Here is a 15,539-nt window from a genome sequence, read left to right on the forward strand (position 1 = left end):
GAACATGAATTTTTAGAGATTTCTTGTGCAATTTGCAATAAATCGCGCCCTCTATACATTTTTATGGAGCATTTCTGATTGGATGATTCAAGCGCGAAATAACTAAAGATGACTTGACTTGACCGAGATTTGTGAAAACTCAGAGGCATACCTATTAGTCTAAGACCTATAAAAAGTATTCTGTAGCCGTATGCTAAACCTAAAAGGAAGTCCGCCATTTTGAATTTATTTTGGGAATTGCACACCATATTTTGCGTTTTGATTAAACTTTGCACACACAAGGCTTGTCAAAAACATTTTAGATGGTCCTTGTCCTATTTGACAGTACCCCAACGTGCCAGTACCCCGACGTGCAAGTACCCCAACGTGGCCCGGGTTGCGAGGGCCCTTTATAGCTGCTCGCAGCTCTAGTTATTCTTCTTCTTCTTCTTCTTCTTCTTCTTCTTCTTCTTTTCCGTAAACGATCACGATTTTGGGTACCTAAACATTCACGAAAACTCACCAAACTTTGCACACTCCTCAGGCCCGGCGAAAAATTTGATAATATGAAGTCGTCATAACAACGCGACTCTATAGCGCCCCCTAGCATAGAAAAAAAAACAACAAGCCCGGCACGTTTGAGCTAGAGCAACGAAAATTGGCAGGCACGTGTAGCACCCCGAGAAGCACAAAAAAGTCTATTGGGACCATGTAGCTAAAATGTACAGGAAGTGAGCTATGAATTTTTTTATGTCCAATTTTGGCCTATTTTGGCACATTCACTGTGGTCATGCTTTTTCCCCCTTTGCAAACATTTTTCATCCAATTGACTTCAAACTTGGCATTTATCATCTCAAGACCTGAGAGAACAACTGGGCAAAAAATCTTGCCTTTTCGAAATACTATATGACGGGGGCGGGGCATCAAATATTGCCTTTAAAATTTCATTTGTCCAGAAAGAGCAAATGCTTAATAACTCCCATGTTCAAGCTCCAAAAAATCGCAAACTTCTCAGGCAACGTAATAGTCACGGCCTGAAAACATCTATATGATAAAATTCAGTTATACATATAGCGCCACCTAGTGGTAACAATAAATGTCATACTTTACGTTTTTAGCTACTGTGCTGAGCTCGTTGAAGGGATCCAGTTGAAAATTGGTCAGAAAAGCCTTAAGATGTTGATCATGCTCCACAACGAATATTGTAACTTTTCGCCAAAGGGCGTGGCCGCTACGGTGACGCAAAGTCTGAAGATATTTCGTGACAATAAAAGCTGCATTAACTTGACCGAGATGATCCTATCTTCTCAAAATTTCACACATTTGATGAGAGTCCAGCCCTGAAGACATCTACAAACTTATATTTCATCTAACTGATAGCGCCACCTAGTGGCAATTTTTTTTTCTTATGAATTTTCTTCTACGTTTTTCTCCAAACACGTTAACTGAACCTACCTCATATTTGCTCAGATGAGGGTTTCGGTCTTCATGATGTCACAACACGAAGTTTGTGAGTTTTCGCGAATTGCTGTGGGCGTGGCTAAGCGCTGTTCGCCAAGAAAACAACGCCAGTTTTGAGGGTCTAAACATGCGCAGAAACTCATGAAACTTGGCACACACATCTGGCCTGGTAAAATGAACAATATTTTATTGTTGATTGTGCTATTTTTACAAAAATGACTCAATAGCGCCCCCTAGAATTTTTTAACGAAGCAGCCCCGGTTGTACGTTTAAGCAAGATCTACGGAAATTTTTAGGTGTATGAGGGAGCCCAAGACCTACAAAAAAGTCTCTTGGACCCATATGCTAAATTGAACAGGAAGTGAGCTATGAATTTTTGAATGTCCCATTTTTGACGATTTTTGCACATTTACAGGGGGCATACTTTTGCCCACTTCTCCTACACGTTTCATCCGACTGACTTCAGACTTGACCTGGACCATGTCAAGACCTGAGCCAACGACAGGCGGAAAAATCTTGACTTTTGGAAATACTATATGATGAGGGCGGGGCATCAAATTTTGTGTTTCGCACTGAAAAACGATATGCTTAATAACTCCCCGGTACATGCTCCAAAAAATCCCAAACTTGACATGTATGTTTATAGTCAAGGCCTGAAGGTATCTCTATGACAAAATTCAGTTATATATGCAGCGCCACCTAGCCCTTGAGGCGTGAAAAAAATATACCCCACTTACGGTATTTTTACAAAAATTGTAAACATGTTTCGCAATGAAAAAGGATATGCTTAATAACTCCCCGGTGCATGCTCCAAAAAAATCCCAAACTTGACATGTATGCTTATAATCAAGGCGGGAAGGTATCTCTATGACAAAATTTAGTTATAAATACAGCGCCACCTAGCTCTTGAAGCATAAAAAAACAATACCCCACATACGGTATTTTGTACAAAAAATGTAAACTCATTCTTAGTGTGATAAGTAAGTCATTTATGAATATTCTTTTATTTTCCACCACTCAAAATGTTCACTGGCATCAGACTTATCCAAACATATGTACTTTTTTATTTATTTTTGATAGCCTCTATGGACATTAAAAGCACCTAGTCCTTGAGGCATAAAAAACAAAAAACAAAAACAATCCCACTTACAGTATTTTGAACAAAATTTGTGAACTCGTAAGTGTAATAACGAAGTCATTTATGAATATTCTTTTACTTTTTCCACTACTCAAGATGTTCACTGGTATCAGACCGATCCAAACATATGTACTTTTTTATTTTGTTTATTTATTTTTGATAGCCTCTATGGACAATAAGAGCAACATCGTGCAATGAGTACGAGCGACGACGGGTATATATACTTTTGCAAAAAATACTAATCAGGTCAACTCATTCCCTAAAAATAAAAAAGGCCGCTGATTTTTGCAGATCTTGACAATCACCAAAACACATTGAGCTTGTCACACACATCACACCTGGCAAAAAGAACTCACATGTACAGGTTTATCATGCCATGTTCAAAGAAATTTTGCTCCAAATGTGGCAGTACCCCAATGTGCGAGTACCCCAACGTGCAAGTACCCCAATGTGGCCCGGGCTGCGAGGGCCCTTTATAGCTGCTCGCAGCTCTAGTTAGGGCCCGAGCAGCGACCGCTGCGAGGTCCCTATTGTTTTTGTAAAAATTATTATTATTATTATTATTATTATTATTATTATTATTATTATTATTATTATTATTATTATTCTTTATTCTCCGCAAACGATCCCGATTTTGGGTACCTAAACATTCACGAAAACTCACCGAACTTTGCACACTCCTCAGGCCCGGCGAAAAATTTGATATTATGAAGTCGTCATAACAACGCGACTCTATAGCGCCCCCTAGCGTAGAAAAATAAATACCAAGCCCGGCACGTTTGAGCTAGAGCAACGAAAATTGGCAGGCACGTGTAGCACCCCGAGCTGCACAAAAAAGTCTATTGGGACCATGTAGCTAAAATGTACAGGAAATGAGCTATGAATTTTTTAATGTCCAATTTTGGCCTATTTTGGCACATTCACTGTGGTCATGCTTTTTCCACCTCTGCAAACATTTTTCATCCAATTCACTTCAAATTTGGCATTTATCATCTCAAGACGTGAGAGAACAACTGGGCAAAAAGTCTTGCCTTTTCGAAATACTATATGATGGGGGCGGGGCATCAAATATTGCCTTTAAAATTTCATTTGTCCAGAAAGAGCAAATGCTTAATAACTCCCATGTTCAAGCTCCAAAAAATCTCAAACTTCTCAGGCAATGTAATAGTCACGGCCTGAAAACATCTATATGATAAAATTCAGTTATACATATAGCGCCACCTAGTGGTAACAATAAATGTCATACTTTACGTTTTTAGCTACTGCGCTGAGCTCGTTGAAGGGATACAGTTGAAAATTGGTCAGAAAAGCCTTAAGATGTTGATCATGCCCCACACCGAATATTGTAGCTTTTCGCCAAAGAGCGTGGCCGCTACGGTGCCGCAAAGTCTGAAGATTTTTCGTGACAATAAAAGCTGCATTAACTTGACCGAGATGATCCTATCTTCTCAAAATTTCACACATTTGATGAGAGTCCAGCCCTAAAGACATCTATTAACTTATATTTCATCTTACTGATAGCGCCACCTAGTGGTAACTTTTTTTTCTTACGAATTTTCTTCTACGTTTTTCTACAAACACGTTAACTGGACCTACCTCATATTTGCTCAGATGAGGGATTCGGCCTTCATGATGTCACAACACGAAGTTTGTGAGTTTTCGCGAATCGCTGTGGGCGTGGCTAAGCACTGTTCGCCAAGAAAACAACGCCAGTTTTGAGGGTCTAAACATGCGCAGAAACTCATGAAACTTGGCACACACATCTGGCCTTGTAAAATGAACAATATTTTATTGTTGATTGTGCTATTTTTACAAAAATGACTCAATAGCGCCCCCTAGGAATTTTTAATGAAGCAGCCCCGGTTGTACGTTTAAGCAAGAACGACGAATATTTTTAGGTGTATGAGGGAGCCCAAGACCTACAAAAAAGTCTCTTGGACCCATATGCTAAAATGAACAGGAAGTGAGCTACGAATTTTTGAATGTCCCATTTTTGACGATTTTTGCACATTCACAGGGGGCAGACTTTTGCCCACTTCTCCTACACGTTTCATCTGACTGAGTTAAGACTTGACCTGGACCATGTCAAGACCTGAGCCAACGACAGGGGGAAAAATCTTGACTTTTCGAAATACTATATGATGAAGGCGGGACATCAAAATTTGTGTTTCGCACTGAAAAAGTATATGCTTAATAACTCCCCGGTACATGCTCCAAAAAATCCCAAACTTGACATGTATGTTTATCGTCAAGGCCTGAAGCTATCTCTATGACAACATTCAGTTATATATGCAGCGTCACCTAGCCCTTGAGGCATAAAAAAAAAATACCCCACATACGGTATTTTGTACAAAAAATGTAAACTCATTCTAAGTGTGATAACTAAGTCATTTATGAATATTCTTTTAGTTTCCACCACTCAAAATGTTCACTGGCATCAGACTTATCCAAACATATATATATTTTTATTTATTTTTGATAGCCTCTGTGGACATTAAAAGCAATATCGTGAATGAAGGATATGCATAATAACTCCACGGTACATGCTACCAAAAAAATCCCACACTTGACATGTATGCTTATAATCAAGGCCTGAAGGTATCTCTATGACAACATTCAGTTATAAATACAGCGCCACCTATCCCTTGAGGCATAATATATAAAAAAAAAAAAAAAACACATTCGGTATTTTGTACAAAAAATGTAAACTCATTCTAAGTGTGATAACTAAGTCATTTATGAATATTCTTTTAGTTTCCACCACTCAAATTGTTTACAGGCTTCACACCGATCCAAACGTATGTACGTTTCCATTTTGTTTTATTCATTTTTGATTTCCCCTTTGGGCAATAAAAGTAACATTGTGCAATGAGTACAACGAGCGATGATGTGTATATACACTTTTACAAAAAAATACCAATCAGGGCAACTCATTGCCTAAAAATAAAAAAGGACGCAGATTTTTGCAGGTCTTAACAATCACCAAAACCCATTGAGCTTGACACACACTGGCAAATAAAATATTCTACATGTAAACGTTTATTATGCCATTTTCAAAGAAATTTGCTTCCAATATGCCAGTACCCCAACGTGCCAGTACCCCAACGTGCAAGTACCCCAACGTGCAAGGACCCCAACGTGGCCCGGGCTGCGAGGGCCCTTTATAGCTGCTCGCAGCTCTAGTTAGGGCCCGAGCAGCGACCGCTGCGAGGTCCCTATTGTTTTTGTAAAAATTATTATTATTATTATTATTATTATTATTATTATTAGGGCCCGAGCAGCTACCGCTGCGAGGTCCCTATTGTTTTTCGATCGGATTATTATTATTATTATTATTATTCTTCTTCTTCTTCTTCTTCTCCGTAAACGATCACGATTTTGGGTACCTAAACATTTACGAAAACTCACCAAACTTTGCACACTCCTCAGGCCCGGCGAAAAATTTGATATTATGAAGTCGTCATAACAACGCGACTCTATAGCGCCCCCTAGCATAGAAAAATAAAAACCAAGCCCGGCATGTTTGAGCTAGAGCAACGAAAATTGGCAGGCACGTGTAGCACCCCGAGACGCACAAAAAAGTCTATTGGGACCATGTAGCTAAAATGTACAGGAAGTGAGCTATGAATTTTTTAATGTCCAATTTTGGCCTATTTTGGCACATTCACTGTGGTCATGCTTTTTCCCCCTTTGCAAACATTTTTCATCCAATTGACTTCAAACTTGGCATTTATCATCTCAAGACCTGAGAGAACAACTGGGGAAAAAATCTTGCCTTTTCGAAATACTATATGACGGGGGCGGGGCATCAAATATTGCCTTTAAAATTTCATTTGTCCAGAAAGAGCAAATGCTTAATAACTCCCATGTTCAAGCTCCAAAAAATCTCAAACTTATCAGGCAACTTAATAGTCACGGCCTGAAAACATCTATATGATAAAATTCAGTTATCCATGTAGCGCCACCTAGTGGTAACAATAATTGTCATACTTTACGTTTTTAGCTACTGTGCTGAGCTCGTTGAAGGGATCCAGTTGAAAATTGGTCAGAAAAGCCTTAAGATGTTGATCATGCCCCACACCGAATATTGTAACTTTTCGCCAAAGGGCGTGGCCGCTACGGTGCCGCAAAGTCTGAAGATTTCTCGTGACAACAAAAGCTGCATTAACTTGACCGAGATGATGCTATCTTCTCAAAATTTTACACAATTGATGAGAGTCCAGCCCTAAAGACATCTACAAACTTATATTTCATCTTACTGATAGCGCCACCTACTGGCAATTTTTTTTCTTACGATTTTTCTTCAATGTTTTTCTCCAACCATGTTAACTGGACCTACCTCATATTTGCTCAGATGAGGGTGTCGGCCTTCATGCTGTCACAACACGAAGTTTGTGAGATTTCGCGAGTCGCTGTGGGCGTGGCTAAGCGCTGTTCGCCAAGAAAACAACGCCAATTTTGAGGGCCTAAACTGGCACAGAAACACACGAAACTTGGCACACACAGCTGGCCTGGCAAAATGAGCAATTTTTTATCGGCGATTGTGCTATTTTTACAAAAATGACTCAATAGCGCCCCCTAGAAATCTTTAACGAAACAGCCCCAGTTGTACGTTTAAGCAAGAACGACGAATATTTTTAGGTGTATGAGGGAGCCCAAGACCTACAAAAAAGTCTCTTGTACCCATATGCTAAAATGAACAGGAAGTGAGCTACGAATTTTTGAATGTCCCATTTTTGACGATTTTTGCACATTCACAGGGGGCAGACTTTTGCCCACTTCTCCTACACGTTTCATCCGACTGAGTTAAGACTTGGCCTGGACCATGTCAAGACCTGAGCCAACGACAGGGGGAAAAATTTTGACTTTTCAAAATACTATATGATGAGGGCGGGGCATCAAAATTTGTGTTTCGCAATGAAAAAGGATATGCTTGATAACTCCCCGGTACATGCTCCAAAAAATCCCAAACTTGACATGTATGTTTATCGTCAAGGCCTGAAGTTATCTCTATGACAACATTCAGTTATATATGCAGCGCCACCTAGCCCTTGAGGCATAAAAAAAAAATACCCCACATACGGTATTTTGTACAAAAAATGTAAACTCATTCTAAGTGTGATAACTAAGTCATTTATGAATATTCTTTTAGTTTCCACCACTCAAAATGTTCACTGGCATCAGACTTATCCAAACATATATATATTTTTATTTATTTTTGATAGCCTCTGTGGACATTAAAAGCAATATCGTGAATGAAGGATATGCTTAATAACTCCACGGTACATGCTCCAAAAAAAATCCCACACTTGACATGTATGCTTATAATCAAGGCCTGAAGGTATCTCGATGACAACATTCAGTTATAAATACAGCGCCACCTAGCCCTTGAGGCTTATATAAAAAAAAAAAACACATACGGTATTTTGTACAAAAAAATGTAAACTCATTCTAAGTGTGATGACTAAGTCATTTCTGAATATTCTTTTAGTTTCCACCACTCAAATTGTTCACTGGCTTCACACCGATCCAAACGTATGTACGTTTCCATTTTGTTTTATTCATTTTTGATTGCCCCTTTGGACAATAAAAGTAACATTGTGCAATGAGTACAACGAGCGATGATGTATATATACACTTTTACAAAAAATACCAATCAGGGCAACTCGTTGCCTAAAAATAAATAAGGACGCTGATTTTTGCAGGTCTTAACAATCACCAAAACCCGTTGAGCTTGACACACACTGGCAAAAAAAATATTCTACATGTAAACGTTTATTATGCCATTTTCAAAGAAATTTTGCTTCCAATATGCCAGTACCCCAACATGCCAGTACCCTAACGTGCAAGTACCCCAACGTGCAAGGACCCCAACGTGGCCCGGGCTGCGAGGGCCCTTTATAGCTGCTCGCAGCTCTAGTTAGGGCCCGAGCAGCGACCGCTGCGAGGTCCCTATTGTTTTTGTAAAAATTATTATTATTCTTCTTCTTCTTCTTTATTCTCCGCAAACGATCCCGATTTTGGGTACCTAAACATTCACGAAAACTCACCGAACTTTGCACACTCCTCAGGCCCGGCGAAAAATTTGATATTATGAAGTCGTCATAACAACGCAACTCTATAGCGCCCCCTAGCGTAGAAAAATAAAAACCAAGCCCGGCACGTTTGAGCTAGAGCAACGAAAATTGGCAGGCACGTGTAGCACCCCGAGATGCACAAAAACGTCTATTGGGACCATGTAGCTAAAATGTACAGGAAATGAGCTATGAATTTTTTAATGTCCAATTTTGGCCTATTTTGGCACATTCACTGTGGTCATGCTTTTTCCCCCTCTGCAAACATTTTTCATCCAATTAACTTCAAACTTGGCATTTATCATCTCAAGATGTGAGAGAACAACTGGGCAAAAAGTCTTGCCTTTTCGAAATACTATATGATGGGGGCGGGGCATCAAATATTGCCTTTAAAATTTCATTTGTCCAGAAAGAGCAAATGCTTAATAACTCCCATGTTCAAGCTCCAAAAAATCTCAAACTTCTCAGGCAATGTAATAGTCACGGCCTGAAAACATCTATATGATAAAATTCAGTTATACATATAGCGCCACCTAGTGGTAACAATAAATGTCATACTTTACGTTTTTAGCTACTGCGCTGAGCTCGTTGAAGGGATCCAGTTGAAAATTGGTCAGAAAAGCCTTAAGATGTTGATCATGCCCCACACCGAATATTGTAACTTTTCGCCAAAGGGCGTGGCCGCTACGGTGCCGCAAAGTCTAAAGATTTTTCGTGACAATAAAAGCTGCATGAACTTGACCGAGATGATCCTATCTTCTCAAAATTTCACACATTTGATGAGAGTCCAGCCCTAAAGACATCTATGAACTTATATTTCATCTTACTGATAGCGCCACCTAGTGGCAATTTTTTTTCTTACGAATTTTCTTCTACGTTTTTCTCCAAACACGTTAACTGGACCTACCTCATATTTGCTCAGATGAGGGATTCGGCCTTCATGATGTCACAACACGAAGTTTGTGAGTTTTCGCGAATCGCTGTGGGCGTGGCTAAGCACTGTTCGCCAAGAAAACAACGCCAGTTTTGAGGGTCTAAACATGCGCAGAAACTCATGAAACTTGGCACACACATCTGGCCTGGTAAAATGAACAATATTTTATTGTTGATTGTGCTATTTTTACAAAAATGACTCAATAGCTCCCCCTAGGAATTTTTAATGAAGCAGCCCCGGTTGTACGTTTAAGCAAGATCTACGAAAATTTTTAGGTGTATGAGGGAGCCCAAGACCTACAAAAAAAGTCTCTTGGACCCATATGCTAAAATGAACAGGAAGTGAGCTACGAATTTTTGAATGTCCCATTTTTGACGATTTTTGCACATTCACAGGGGGCAGACTTTTGCCCACTTCTCCTACACGTTTCATCTGACTGAGTTAAGACTTGACCTGGACCATGTCAAGACCTGAGCCAACGACAGGGGGAAAAATCTTGACTTTTCGAAATACTATATGATGAAGGCGGGGCATCAAAATTTGTGTTTCGCACTGAAAAAGGATATGCTTAATAACTCCCCGGTACATGCTCCAAAAAATCCCAAACTTGACATGTATGTTTATCGTCAAGGCCTGAAGCTATCTCTATGACAACATTCAGTTATATATGCAGCGTCACCTAGCCCTTGAGGCATAAAAAAAAAATACCCCACATACGGTATTTTGTACAAAAAATGTAAACTCATTCTAAGTGTGATAACTAAGTCATTTATGAATATTCTTTTTGTTTCCACCACTCAAAATGTTCACTGGCATCAGACTTATCCAAACATATATATATTTTTATTTATTTTTGATAGCCTCTGTGGACATTAAAAGCAATATCGTGAATGAAGGATATGCATAATAACTCCACGGTACATGCTCCAAAAAAAATCCCACACTTGACATGTATGCTTATAATCAAGGCCTGAAGGTATCTCTATGACAACATTCAGTTATAAATACAGCGCCGCCTAGCCCTTGAGGCATAATATATAAAAAAAACAAAAACACATACGGTATTTTGTACAAAAAATGTAAACTCATTCTAAGTGTGATAACTAAGCCATTTATGAATATTCTTTTAGTTTCCACCACTCAAATTGTTCACTGGCTTCACACCGATCCAAACGTATGTACGTTTCCATTTTGTTTTATTCATTTTTGATTGCCCCTTTGGACAATAAAAGTAACATTGTGCAATGAGTACAACGAGCGATGATGTATATATACACTTTTACAAAAAATACCAATCAGGGCAACTCATTGCCTAAAAATAAATAAGGACGCTGATTTTTGCAGGTCTTAACAATCACCAAAACCCGTTGAGCTTGACACACACTGGCAAAAAAAAATTCTACATGTAAACGTTTATTATGCCATTATCAAAGAAATTTTGCTTCCAATATGCCAGTACCCCAACGTGCCAGTACCCTAACATGCAAGTACCACAACGTGCAAGGACCCCAACGTGGCCGGGCTGCGAGGGCCCTTTATAGCTGCTTGCAGCTCTAGTTATTATTATTCTTCTTTATTCTCCGCAAACAATCGCGATTTTGGGTACCTAAATATTCACGAAAACTCACCGAACTTTGCACACTCCTCAGGTCCGGCGAAAAATTTGATATTATGAAGTCGTTATAACAACGCGACTCTATAGCGCCCCCTAGCGTAGAAAAATAAAAACCAAGCCCGGCACGTTTGAGCTAGAGCAACGAAAATTGGCAGGCACGTGTAGCACCCCGAGACGCACAAAAAAGTCTATTGGGACCATGTAGCTAAAATGTACAGGAAGTGAGCTATGAATTTTTTTATGTCCAATTTTGGCCTATTTTGGCACATTCACTGTAGTCATGCTTTTTCCCCCTTTGCAAACATTTTTCATCCAATTGACTTCAAACTTGGCATTTATCATCTCAAGACCTGAGAGAACAGCTGGGCAAAACATCTTGCCTTTTCGAAATACTATATGACGGGGGCGGAGCATCAAATATTGACTTTAAAATTTCATTTTTCCAGAAAGAGCAAATGCTGAATAACTCCCATGTACAAGCTCCAAAAAATCTCAAACTTCTCAGGCAACGTAATAGTCACGGCCTGAAAACATCTATATGACAAAATTCAGTTATACATATAGCGCCACCTAGTGGTTACAATAAATGTCATACTTTACGTTTTTAGCTACTGTGCTGAGCTCGTTGAAGGGATCCATTTGAAAATTGGTCAGAAAAGCCTTAAGATGTTGATCATGCCCCACACCGAATATTGTAACTTTTCGCCAAAGGGCGTGGCCGCTACGGTGACGCTAAGTCTGAAGATTTTTCGTGAAAATAAAAGCTGCATTAACTTGACCGAGATGATCCTATCTTCTCAAAATTTCACACATTTGATGAGAGTCCAGCCCTAAAGACATCTACTGACTTATATTTCATCTAACTGATAGCGCCACCTAGTGGCAATTTTTTTTCTTACGAATTTTCTTCTACGTTTTTCTCCAAACACGTTAACTGGACCTACCTCATATTTGCTCAGATGAGGGTTTCGGCCTTCATGATGTCACAACACGAAGTTTGTGAGTTTTCGCGAATTGCTTTGTGCGTGGCTAAGCACTGCTCGCCAAGAAAACAACGCCAGTTTTGAGGGTCTAAACATGCACAGAAACTCATGAAACTTGGCACACACATCTGGCCTGGTAAAATGAGCAATATTTTATTGTTGATTGTGCTATTTTTACAAAAATGACTCAATAGCGCCCCCTAGAAGTTTTTAACGAAGCAGCCCCGGTTGTACGTTTAAGCAAGAACGACGAATATTTTTAGGTGTATGAGGGAGCCCAAGACCTACAAAAAAGTCTCTTGGACCCATATGCTAAAATGAACAGGAAGTGAGCTACGAATTTTTGAATGTCCCATTTTTGACGATTTTTGCACATTCACAGGGGGCAGACTTTTGCCCACTTCTCCTACATGTTTCATCCGACTGAGTTAAGACTTGGCCTGGACCATGTCAAGACCTGAGCCAACGACAGGGGGAAAAATTTTGACTTTTTGAAATACTATATGATGAGGGTGGGGCATCAAAATTTGTGTTTCGCAATGAAAAAGGATATGCTTGATAACTCCCCGGTACATGCTCCAAAAAATCCCAAACTTGACATGTATGTTTATCGTCAAGGCCTGAAGTTATCTCTGTGACAACATTCAGTTATATATGCAGCGCCACCTAGCCCTTGAGGATTAAATACCCCACATACGGTATTTTGTACAAAAAATGTACACTCATTCTAAGTGTGATAACTCAGTCATTTATGAATATTCTTTTAGTTTCCACCACTCAAATTGTTCACTGGCTTCACACCGATCCAAACGTATGTACATTTCCATTTTGTTTTATTCATTTTTGATTGCCCCTTTGGACAATAAAAGTAACATTGTGCAATGAGTACAACGAGCGATGATGTGTATATACACTTTTACAAAAAATACCAATCAGGGCAACTCATTACCTAAAAATAAAAAATAAGACGCTGATTTTTGCAGATCTTAACAATCACCAAAACCCATTGAGCTTGACACACTCATCACACCTGGCAAAAAAAAAAAAAAAAAATCCACGTTTATCATGCCATTTTCAAAGAAATTCTGCTTCCAATGTGCCAATACCCCAATGTGCAAGTTCCCCAACGTGCAAGTACCCCAACGTGGCCCGGGCTGCGAGGGCCCTTTATAGCTGCTCGCAGCTCTAGTTATTATTCTTCTTCTTTATTCTCCGCAAACGATCGCGATTTTGGGTACCTAAACATTCACGAAAACTCACCGAACTTTGCACACTCCTCAGGCCCGGCGAAAAATTTGATATTATTAAGTCGTCATAACAATGCGACTCGATAGCGCCCCCTAGCGTAGAAAAATAAAAACCAAGCCCGGCACGTTTGAGCTAGAGCAACAAAAATTGGCAGGCACGTGTAGCACCCCGAGACGCACAAAAAAGTCTATTGGGACCATGTAGCTAAAATGTACAGGAAGTGAGCTATGAATTTTTTAATGTCCAATTTTGGCCTATTTTGGCACATTCACTGTGGTCATGCTTTTTCCCCCTTTGCAAACATTTTTCATCCAATAGACTTCAAACTTGGCATTTATCATCTCAAGACCTGAGAGAACAACTGGGCAAAATATCTTGCCTTTTTGAAATACTATATGACGGGGGCGGGGCATCAAATATTGCCTTTAAAATTTCATTTGTCCAGAAAGAGCAAATGCTTAATAACTCCCATGTTCAAGCTCCAAAAAATCTCAAACTTCTCAGGCAACGTAATAGTCACGGCCTGAAAACATCTATATGATAAAATTCAGTTATACATATAGCGCCACCTAGTGGTTACAATAAATGTCATACTTTACGTTTTTAGCTACTGTGCTGAGCTTGTTGAAGGGATCCATGTGAAAATTGGTCAGAAAAGCCTTAAGATGTTGATCATGCCCCACACCGAATATTGTAACTTTTCGCCAAAGGGCGTGGCCGCTACGGTGACGCAAAGTCTGAAGATTTTTCGTGAAAATAAAAGCTGCATTAACTTGACCGAGATGATCCTATCTTCTCAAAATTTCACACATTTGATGAGAGTCCAGCCCTAAAGACATCTACTGACTTATTTTTCATCTAACTGATAGCGCCACCTAGTGGCAATTTTTTTTCTTACGAATTTTCTTCTACGTTTTTCTCCAAACACGTTAACTGGACCTACCTCATATTTGCTCAGATGAGGGTTTCGGCCTTCATGATGTCACAACACGAAGTTTGTGAGTTTTCGCGAATTGCTGTGGGTGTGGCTAAGCGCTGTTCGCCAAGAAAACAACGCCAGTTTTGAGGGTCTAAACATGCACAGAAACTCATGAAACTTGGCACACACATCTGGCCTGGTAAAATGAGCAATATTTTATTGTTGATTGTGCTATTTTTACACAAATGACTCAATAGCGCCCCCGAGAAGTTTTTAACGAAGCAGCCCCGGTTGTACGTTTAAGCAAGAACGACGAATATTTTTAGGTGTATGAGGGAGCCCAAGACCTACAAAAAAGTCTCTTGGACCCATATGCTAAAATGAACAGGAAGTTAGCTACGAATTTTTGAATGTCCCATTTTTGACTATTTTTGCACATTCACAGGGGGCAGACTTTTGCCCACTTCTCCTACACGTTTCATCTGACTGAGTTAAGACTTGACCTGGACCATGTCAAGACCTGAGCCAACGACAGGGGGAAAAATCTTGACCTTTCGAAATACTATATGATGAAGGCGGGGCATCAAAATTTGTGTTTCGCACTGAAAAAGGATATGCTTAATAACTCCCCGGTACATGCTCCAAAAAATCCCAAACTTGACATGTATGTTTATCGTCAAGGCCTGAAGCTATCTCTATGACAACATTCAGTTATATATGCAGCGCCACCTAGCCCTTGAGGCATAAAAAAAAAATACCCCACATACGGTATTTTGTACAAAAAATGTAAACTCATTCTAAGTGTGATAACTAAGTCATTTATGAATATTCTTTTAGTTTCCACCACTCAAAATGTTCACTGGCATCAGACTTATCCAAACATATATATATTTTTATTTATTTTTGATAGCCTCTGTGGACATTAAAAGCAATATCGTGAATGAAGGATATGCTTAATAACTCCACGGTACATGCTCCAAAAAAAATCCCACACTTGACATGTATGCTTATAATCAAGGCCTGAAGGTATCTCTATGACAACATTCAGTTATAAATACAGCGCCACCTAGCCCTTGAGGCTTATATAAAAATAAACAAAAAATACCCCACATACGGTATTTTGTACAAAAAATGTACAATCATTCTAAGTGTGATAACTAAGTCATTTATGAATATTCTTTTAGTTTC

Source organism: Festucalex cinctus, chromosome 15 (assembly GCF_051991245.1).
Source record: "Festucalex cinctus isolate MCC-2025b chromosome 15, RoL_Fcin_1.0, whole genome shotgun sequence".
Taxonomy (NCBI): Eukaryota; Metazoa; Chordata; class Actinopteri; order Syngnathiformes; family Syngnathidae; genus Festucalex; species Festucalex cinctus.